This window comes from Crinia signifera, chromosome 19, assembly GCF_055691185.1.
Source record: "Crinia signifera chromosome 19, ASM5569118v1, whole genome shotgun sequence".
NCBI lineage: Eukaryota > Metazoa > Chordata > Amphibia > Anura > Myobatrachidae > Crinia > Crinia signifera.
Window position 1 is genome coordinate 115,438,221 of NC_139226.1, and position 10,475 is coordinate 115,448,695.

Genomic DNA, 10,475 nt, shown 5'->3' on the forward strand with positions numbered 1-10,475 from the left:
CCAATTCAGATCTTTTTGTTCAGGTCCGAATTGGGCCGCGTCACCGATGGTGGGTGTCTGTGCAGAGGTGCTAATGTGCAAACCTCCACAGCGAACGCCTTAGGCGAGATTTTTTACTCGCCTTGGCATTTGCACATTGATTGGCAGCCAGGGGGTGGTGTTCCGGGGTGGACACCTGTGACTTCATGGGCGTGGCCACAAAAACAGTGGGCAGGGCCATAGAAATGCTGGGCGGACCCCAGTGAAGGCAGGCATGCCCTTTCCTGCTTGGGGTGGATGGATGACATCAGTGCCCACCCCCGATTCACAGAAGACCAGGTAGTTAAAAATCAAGTCCTGCCTTACTTTCAGCAGCGAAGAGAGGAAAAATTGTTCCATGGTGAGCGACCATCGAAGGATGTTTTTCCTCTGTAAACATACACATCCGCTCAAAGTGTAGCAAGGGGATGCGGGAGGTTATGTATTGCTGGCTGCTACAGTATTTGAGAGAAGCTACGGTAAACCTAGCATTTGGTCAACAGATAACAACCTTGGAAATCGTAAGAAAGACACATGATCAAAACAGTACTAAGATTGCAAATCCGAGAATAAAGTTGCGACACACCAGCAATTTCTTTCAAAGGAAGTTTCTAAATACACACTTTAGTTTGTTAAAATGACGGTAATAGGGAAAAATGTGGTGTACAACTCTATGCGTTCCAGATTTCATAATTATTCTTTTCACTGAAAACAAATGTAAATGACATAAGGAAATTTTAGAAATTTTGATGACTATGAGCCTGAATCCAGAGCTGGACATACAGTAGTACACAGAGGACATACAGTAGCACACAGAGGACATACAGTAGTACACAGATGACATACAGTAGTATACAGAGGACATACAGTAGTACACAGAGGACATACAGTAGCATACAGAGGACATACAGTAGCATACAGAGGACATACAGTAGTACACAGAGGACATACAGTAGTACACAGAGGACATACAGTAGTATACAGAGGACATACAGTAGTACACAGAGGACATACAGAAGTATACAGAGGACATACAGTAGTACACAGAGGACATACAGTAGTATACAGAGGACATACAGTAGCATACAGAGGACATACAGTAGTATACAGAGGACATACAGTAGTACACAGAGGACATACAGTAGTACACAGAGGATATACAGTAGCATACAGAGGACATACAGTAGTACACAGAGGACATACAGTAGCATACAGAGGACATACAGTAGCATACAGAGGACATACAGTAGTATACAGAGGACATACAGTAGCATACAGAGGACATACAGTAGTACACAGAGGACATACAGTAGCATACAGATGACATACAGTAGCATACAGAGGACATACAGTAGTACACAGAGGACATACAGTAGTATACAGAGGACATTCAGTAGTACACAGAGGACATACAGTAGCATACAGAGCACACAGAGGACATACAGTAGTACACAGAGGACATACAGTAGTATACAGAGGACATACAGTAGCATACAGAGGACATACAGTAGTACACAGAGGACATACAATAGCATACAGAGGACATACAGTAGAACACAGAGGACATACAGTAGTACACAGAGGCATAGGTGCCGATTCTGTGGGCGCTCAAGGGCCCGAGCACCCACGGAAATTGATGAGCACCCACGGGCCCGAGTCCCGCTGCTGGGCCGCCATATTAATTGCTAATTTGCGGCTGCAGCACCCACATCGTCAGACCCGCCACCTGGAAAACCGTATGCTGGGAAGAGTGTATTCTGTCCGCGGAGTACCTGCACTGTGGGGGCATTTATGTACCTGCACTGTGGGGGCATTTATGTACCTGCACTGTGGGGGCATGTATGTACCTGCACTGTGGGGGCATTTATGTATGTAGAAATCTGTTGCCGTAATTTGATTATTGGAGACAACTGTGCTCCATAATATAAATTGGTATTATTTTGTGGCCACACCCCTTCCCGATGAAGCCACTCCTCTATATTTTTGGCTTGAGCACCCACCAGCAAAAACATAAATCGGCACCTATGCACAGAGGACATACAGTAGCATACAGAGGACATACAGTAGTACACAGAGGACATACAGTAGCATACAGAGGACATACAGTAGCACACAGAGGACATACAGTAGCATACAGGGGACATACAGTAGTACACAGAGGACATAAAGTAGCATACAGAGGACATGCAGAAGTACACAGTGGACATAAAGTAGCATACAGAGGACATACAGTAGCATACAGAGGACATACAGTAGTATACAGAGGACATACAGTAGTACACAGAGGACATAAAGTAACAGAGGACATACCGTAGTATACAGAGGACATACAGTAGTATACAGAGGACATACAGTAGTACACAGAGGATATACAGTAGTATACAGAGGACATACAGTAGTATACAGAGGACATACAGTAGTATACAGAGCAGCTACTTCTTTAGATTCAGCTAGATTCATTGCCTGATTAACCAATAGGCTGATTAAGCTGCCGCCTAGGATAGTTGGAGGTGCGGCCACTTTTAAACGAATTCAGTCCGCTGTAAAGTGTGCCTGATGCCGTGATTATTTGCGAGTGCAAATAATCCGCACCTAATAGGATCGACCCCTAAATTTGTCATATTGGGGACATGTTATCCATGAGTTTAGGATTTCTTAGCTGTGGTGGGAAGACTTTGACTACCACTAATTTCCCGGGCATCAAAGTTAAAAAATAACAATGGTATTGGGTTGAGGGAAATGTGTAAAGAGAAGAAAGTATTTATGTAGTTGATAATTTTGTGCCAAAATTTCTTAATATATCCGCAGGACCAAATATTATGTCGCTGAATGGAAACCACACTTGAGGCATCTACACGACTCATCTGTATCGAAATAACTCCGCTGTTTTCGAGAAAGCTATGCTCTATGGATTGTTAAAGTGTACCTCCTGTAATAATGAGAATTGAAGCATTTTCATGGTAGAGTCATAATGGCAAGAATAAAGTATTATCAAAAAGAGCTGTTAGATAATTATTTTTGTAATAGATTTAGTTGGAGACCATTTGAAGTCTTGTCAGGCAGTTGTGAGAGAGGATTGAGCCTTTAAATGCTCTTGTGTATTCTTCTTCTTGAGCGAGGCCATATGAGAGATAATTTCCCCCTAATTGTGGCCTTTGAGGCCTGCCAAAACCACAAAGGGTCATCATCAGCACTATTCAAATTCTTGCGTGCATAATTGTCCCAGGTGGACAGGACAACCTCTCATAGATGGTTGGAGGATACTAATGCTGAGGGGCATCTTCATGATATTAAGGTAGATGGTTCTCTTGCAAAATGTACTTTAGCCCATATCAGTGCGTGATCGAAAAGCACTATAGGTACTATTTCAATATTTTCTACTTTAAATAACAAAAAGTGTGACATTAGTATATAATGTATACGGGATAGATTCCCTGTGGAGGCTGAAGTACATTTATAATCCAGCTCAGTTGGGTGTAATACTCTCAATATGTCAAGGAGTTGGAGCTGATGATTAAATTCTGGAATGCCAATCTTGGGTAGTTTACATATGGATTGTCTATCCATGCAGGTATAATATACAAAATTATAATCCCCACAGACAAGAGGTAAGTGGATGAATGGTGATAGAACATAAATTATTTTGAACAAAAACTGTTTGGCCTACTGATTGGGGTAACACATATTTAGGCATTCAAAACTTTGATTTTCATATTGCATTTGACAAAACACATAACGACCGTCTGGATCTGATATAATTCTAGTGACTTCTACAGTATATCGAGATGGTATTTGACTAAAATGAGGACACCCCTAGAGTTGGAGTTAAATTATGCTAATGCTATTAATTTAATTTTTAACATGTTCAATTTGACAGTTTCAGAAGATACAAGATGGAATTATTGTATAAAATCACTATCTATTTTCAGCCAATAGAGATATACTAGTATACGTTTTAGTTTTGTGGGAGAATTTATCCCTCATAAAGCATGTAAAACAATGTACAAATAGATGATATATAGTGAGAAGAACCTTGTTAAATATCAAAATAAGACGAATATGGGGTACTGGTATTGGGATAGTCGAAACTTGGGAAAAGAAAAAAAAATACAAGAGCTACCTAGGTGGTCTTCCATGATTTGTATAGTAAACAATAAACATCACAGTCGAATGCGATTCATTGATCACTCCTAGACCCTTAGGCTGATCATTAGAAATAAAATATACAGTAAATATAAACCAACAGCATTCGTATAGAACAGAGACCGAAATATAATTAGGGTCTCATCAAGTAACTTATCAAACCTGGGTGAGAATAAAGTCTTTAGGGTTCGCATGGAGGATAGGTTGAGCTTCCTGATGAAGCTCTGACATCAGAATTAGGTGAAAACAACAGTAGTGGAGAAATGAGAGTCTGGAAGTTTAGCATCTCATCCAAACTTCACTGTTTAGCCCTTAGTGATAAATGAAACTGACGAATATTATTCACATCACATGCAGATAGAAAGTCGTTATATGCTGATCCATTAAAGATTCGTAGCTTCGCTGGATACAATAATGCAAACTATTCCATTGTAATTAAGCAGGAACAGATCGTAGAAAACGCTTTTTTCTGTTTTATTAGCTCCGCAGAGTAGTCTTGGAACAAAACAATGAGGTTTCCCTCCCATTAAAAATTTCTATTTTTGCGTGAGGCTGACCAAAAGAGTTCCTTGTGAAGGTAATTGAGGGTTTTAAAAATGACCATTCTGAGTCCAGCACCATCCTGAGAATGTTGTGGGCCCAATCTATGGGCACACTCTACGACTAGGTCAGAGCATTGGTTTTGAGCATGTAGAAATTCTGGCAGTGATGTCCGGATAAAGTGGAATAGGTCCTTTAACAGGCTCAGGCAGATTATTGCGCATAACCTGTTCTCTGGGTCCTCTAATTTATTATGGAGATAGTGTATGTCTTTAGTCTGTTGTGAAGCTACAGGCTTTAATGTAGGTGTGTCTTGGAAGCATTCTCCCATCTTGCATTCAGTGTCCAGGACCCTTTTCTGAAGTTGGGCAATTTGTTAGTTAATGTCTGCAAGTTCCTATAGCAAGGGACCTATTGCAGCTCTGATTGCACTGACCATATCCCCATTAGTTGCAGGAGCATCCATATGGGTAATTACCTTGTCCGGGTGTACTGAAGAGGCAAGCTGGGAGTCATCCTCTGAGGTTTCAGACTGTTCAGCATGTGTGCCTCTTAAGTGCTGCGACAAAGGAGGTCTGCGTTATAGCCGCTGAGCAGGGCCGGCGCCACCACTAGGCAAGTCTAGGCATTTGCCTAGGGCGCCGGCCACTGGAGGGCGGCATTTCACCCCCCATGCCACGGGGTACCTGTTGTGCCGTCTGGGGAGGAAGGGGTGTCTATTCCGGGATCTGACAGGATCCTGCGCGGGTACCTGTCCTGCGACGCTTTGTGTATAAACCTGGCGGCGGCGGGGGTCCCTGCAGTGAATAATAAATAACTAGCACTATGCGTCGGCGCGGGAAGCGCTTCTATTTTGAAAACACTGGCCGCACGCTGATTCAGCCAATCAGGTGCGGCCAGTGTTTTCAAAACAGATGTGCTTCCCGCCCGACCGCCGGATAGAGCTAGTTATTTATTATTCACTGCAGGGACCCCCGCCGCCGCCAGGTTTATACACAAAGCGTCGCAGGACAGGTACCCACGCATGCTCCTGTCAGATCCCGGAATAGACACCCCTTCCTCCCCAGAAGGCGCAACAGGTACCTCCCCCCCCCCCACACACACCATGGCACTGGGGCGCCCCCACCCCGACTCGCCTGGGGCGCTCCGGTGCCTTGCACCGGCCCTGCCGCTGAGTGACTGAGTCCAGCACCAGAGGCAGAACTCTGGGAGGCAATGGCGTCATGTGCCGCCGGGCTCCTGCTCCCAAGGGGGCACCTCTCCTCCCCTGGAAGTTTAAATGAGTTATTTAAAAGCCAACGATATTGCTTCTGTGGCTGAGTTCTGAAATATATATGTTTTATCTATCTATCTATCTGTCTGAACAGAAATATATGTATTTTATATAAGGTTATATAGGGTTGTATGTGTGTGTGTGTGTGTGTGTGGGGGGGGGGGCACCAATATATATCTTGCCTCCGGGCAACTGGAACGAACTAACGCCATCTTGGATGCAGAGGTCCGTGAGGTCTCGTCCTTTTGGGAGTGTTGTTTTGAGCTGGGCATCATTGAGAATTACCTCTCCATACACTGCAGGGTGCGCTGAGCAGGTGAGCTGTGAATGAGGCAGTGAGTGGATTCTAAAATAGCCGTTGGGGGTGAAGATGAGCTGAGCGGGCAGCGGAGTTCATCCCGTTGCCGGAACCGGAAGTCTATAGCGTATCGTAATGCCAAATTTATGCTTTTAGGAGTGTCTGTACGCACCTCTGCTAGATACATTGCCTAATAAATCATTGTGTACTCAGCTTACCCATGTTGATTAAAACATACCTCCCAACTGTCCCACTTATCGTGGGAATGTCCTAGTTTTGGGGACATTCCCGCATCCCGCCCCAGGGCCGGCAGTTTCCCGCAGTGGGGGGGCAATTGGCAGTTCCCACTGTCGCCCATGAATAGCCGCTCACAGATGGTTTGATTATCAGCTAAACATTCATAAAGACAAAGGGCGAGATGTATCAAACGGAAAATGCGGTAAAACCCCGGTTTTACAGCATTTTCCAATGTATCAAGAACGATACCGCATTGAAGGGTATCACCACCTTTGGGTGGCGATACCCTATAGAAGCCTATGGGCTTCTTTTCGCCGCCTCCGACGCAAACCCGCTGCCTCGCCGACCCCCCCTCTGGCTTACCTTCCTGAAGGGTCCTCCTGGACCCTGGAAGGTAAACCCCTCCTCCCCCTAGTGAAGTAGCCGGACATCCTTCTGGCTGCAGGGGGGAGAGCCAGGCAGCAGAGAGGTGACGGAGACCCCCCGCACACCAGAGTACAGGTATCGCGCAGGGGGGGTGGATCCGTCACCGCATCGCGATGCCAGCCGCATATGATAGTACATATGCGCTGCCATCGCGGCGGACAGCCGGCGAAGGGTGGCAATGTATTTTAATACATCCCGCCCTCAATCTGCAGCAGGAGTCTCTTAAAGAATTTAAAATCTCTCGGCTGCTGGTGAAATCCTGTTTCTGCAGCCCACTCAGGGGTAGATGTATGAAGCAGTGATAAGCGATGTCTAGAACCTGCGTTCAGGAAAGGGGAGGGAAGGGGGAAGCCCAAGAATGTCTGTTTATGGCGCTCCCATGATATAGTGCACTTTGGTATGCCTTCCACAACTAGAAACTCTGAGGCTTTCATTGACCAATATGACTCACTGGCTCAGAACTAATGTTTATGAGAATATGCAATTTGATTCTTTGTATGCTAAAGATATACTGCACTGTATCGCGCCCTCTCTAAAGTATATGATATCGTGTTATGCCTTGGATACATGTATCACAGTGTATTGGGGCCTACACAAGGGGCGATTTCAGAACATTTTCTAAGCAGTCTGACTTATTTGACTAGATCGCTTTGAAAATGACCTTCATCGCTTTGTGTGTAGAGGCAATAGCAGTAGCGGTGCACTGCCCCACACATCGCTATTTCCTGGTGATTCAAATCCTGTATGCAGGATAAATGTAGTCAGGTCAGCGGTAAGGGCCAATGTTTTTACCGGAGAACATTTACCTTGACAGATCACTCAGCACACATCACTGACACATTGCTGTGCAGCGCTGTGTGCTGAGCAATCTACATTGCTCAGATCCCTCAGCAACATCTCCCCGTGTGTAGGCCCCTTAAGATTACTTAAGATTATGCAAACGATAAATGTTTTGTATGGTACACAAAAGTATGTTTTTTGTAAACCTATTTCAACGAAAATGATTAAAAGTTATGTTTTAAATGTGTAACTAATCAACACAGTAGCCAGAGACTTACTGGGTGCCTGCGATGAAAACAGGCATATCTGAGGGAGTCATACACCCTTCCTAAAAATTATTGGGTACCCCTGCATTTTCCCTGACACTCGCTGCATAATAGGCTATTTGTGGTTGGAGCTGGCAACAGGAGCCACAAAGGTTGGGAGAAAAGTACCTTAGCAAAACCATGTTGCACTGCAAGGTACCATGATTGCTTCAGTGGGGGAGCGCCCCCACTGTGATCTACCAACCACACATGGATGATTGGTGAGTGCCAGGGGAGGGATTTCTACAGGTCCCACGTCCAATACTTTTTGCAATATGTAACATCCAGATGTATCCCACTAATTTGTTGCTGTGTATAGCAGCTTTACGGGATCATGCTGCGAATGCAGCATGACATGCCGCGCTCTATTGCATCACAGCTAGGTCCCTTTCAAATAAATGGGATCATATGCGAATTCTATGCGAATTCTACACTATTCTTTGCTAGTCAACCTAATCCTGCCTTGCGGATGGTGACACGCCTGGGGCAGCCTTACATATTGGTGCATGTTCAGAAGGAAGTGGGCGGGCAGCTGACATCTGGTGATGTCAGCTGCCCACCCCTGGCAACCATGTCATGGCCTCATTAGCATGAGAACAACCATGGGAACGCCCATAAAACGCTGGGCATTCACATATGCTAATGAGGCCACCCGCCGTCCCTCTCCGCCCGCTGTCCTGGGTGCATGCATGAGTATTCACAGTGGGTGCACGCACCTTGCTTATGCACATGAGCAGTAACAAAATATCAGTCCCCGTGCAAACGAACGGCCACATCGAACGGACCTAGATAACGCCCTATGTCACGTGTTGTATGCGCATGATCATCACAGTAACAACACAATAAGACACATCTGTTAAAATTCAACAGGAAAGCACCTCCCTTTGGGCTTCTATGGGGTATGCTTTTGCAAATTGAACCCAGGGATCAGAGCGGATATTCAATATTTGTTGAGGTCCCTGTAGACACATTTGGGTGCATTTTATTTTGGGTAACACCAAAATGGATGTCTTTAGAGGAGATGCTTATATAGTTATACAGCTATAGTCAACATACGCATGTGATACTGATTAAGAAAGACAAACGCGTTAGTTTCGGATTTCTCAGCATAATTCTAATAGTTGGCCCTTGTGACATCATCCTGATGCCAAAATGGGAAGTGAGGAAGTACACGGAAATGTGAGGCCAAGCTGTGACAGAACCCAAATGTACTGGGCATGTGCATACTAGGGTGACAAGTTGACTGGAATTTTTACATTTTTAGCAGAAGTTATATATAATTAAAAAACCCTAACCTCTGCTGAAACCTTAGAGAGAGAGGTGCGAGTGTTGTCTGCCTATAAACCACAGAAGCCACTATTTATTTATCTTTAGAACTAGGAACATTGAGAAAAATAAAGAAATGATGCAACCTGAGTAATGCTGTGTACACACTGTACAATTTGACATTCAATATTTGCTATATAGTCAAAATCGAATCGGTATCGCATAGACATCGTATGGAGATAGAACATGTTTTTAAACTTTCTATCCCGATTCGATGCCGATGTGCGTTCCCGTTCAGCTAAAATCGAAATGCCAAATAGACAGTGCAGCAATGACTTTACAGTGCGAATATAGATAGCATGAATTGTGGTACTTATTCTGGTTCACTCAACCAAAGCAAATTCGTTCTCGAATTGACAAAACCATGCTGCACTGCAGGTGAGGCAGATGTAACTTGTGCAGAGAGAATTAGATTTGGGTGGGGTTTTACTTGAAAGTGAGATCTATATTGCAGTGTAAAAATAAAGCAGTCAGTATTTTCCCTGCACAGAAACAAAATAACTCACCCAAATCTAAATCTCTCTGCGCCTGTTACATCTGCCCCCCTGCAGTGCACATGGTTTTGTCCATTTGACCTTTGCGAGTGAACCAGAAGAAAGGCCTGTATGTAAATAGCACAGAGTTAGCAAAGATTGCACAGCGATCGAATCTTAAGTCAAGCAAAGGAATCTCACAGTGTGTACACAGCATTAGACAATTTAACCCCACAAATTAACATGGGAACTGTGGCGCTTTGGCAGTTGTTGGATTACATCAGCATGCTGTTATAACAGAACTGGAACACTGATAACATGCCTACGTCTGTGGAATGCTGCCATTGGAGACAAAGGAAATTGCATTATAGAAAGAGGAAAGAAAACCAATCCTATTTGCCGAGCTTCACAAGCCATTAGGTTGCGTAATCTGGAAAACCCCATTAGTCACATTTTCATGATAGGTAGAAAATCACGAGGGATATTCCCTCCTGCAAATCTGTAATAAACTACTTTGAATTAAAGTTTTGCAGAACATACCATATTTCTTTATAACCCGCTTCAGTAGACAGTATAAAGCGGAGAAGAGATACTACAGGCTTTTCCAAGAGCACTACGGTAAGAGAAAACAGCTAAAAATATGTCAATTTTTACTT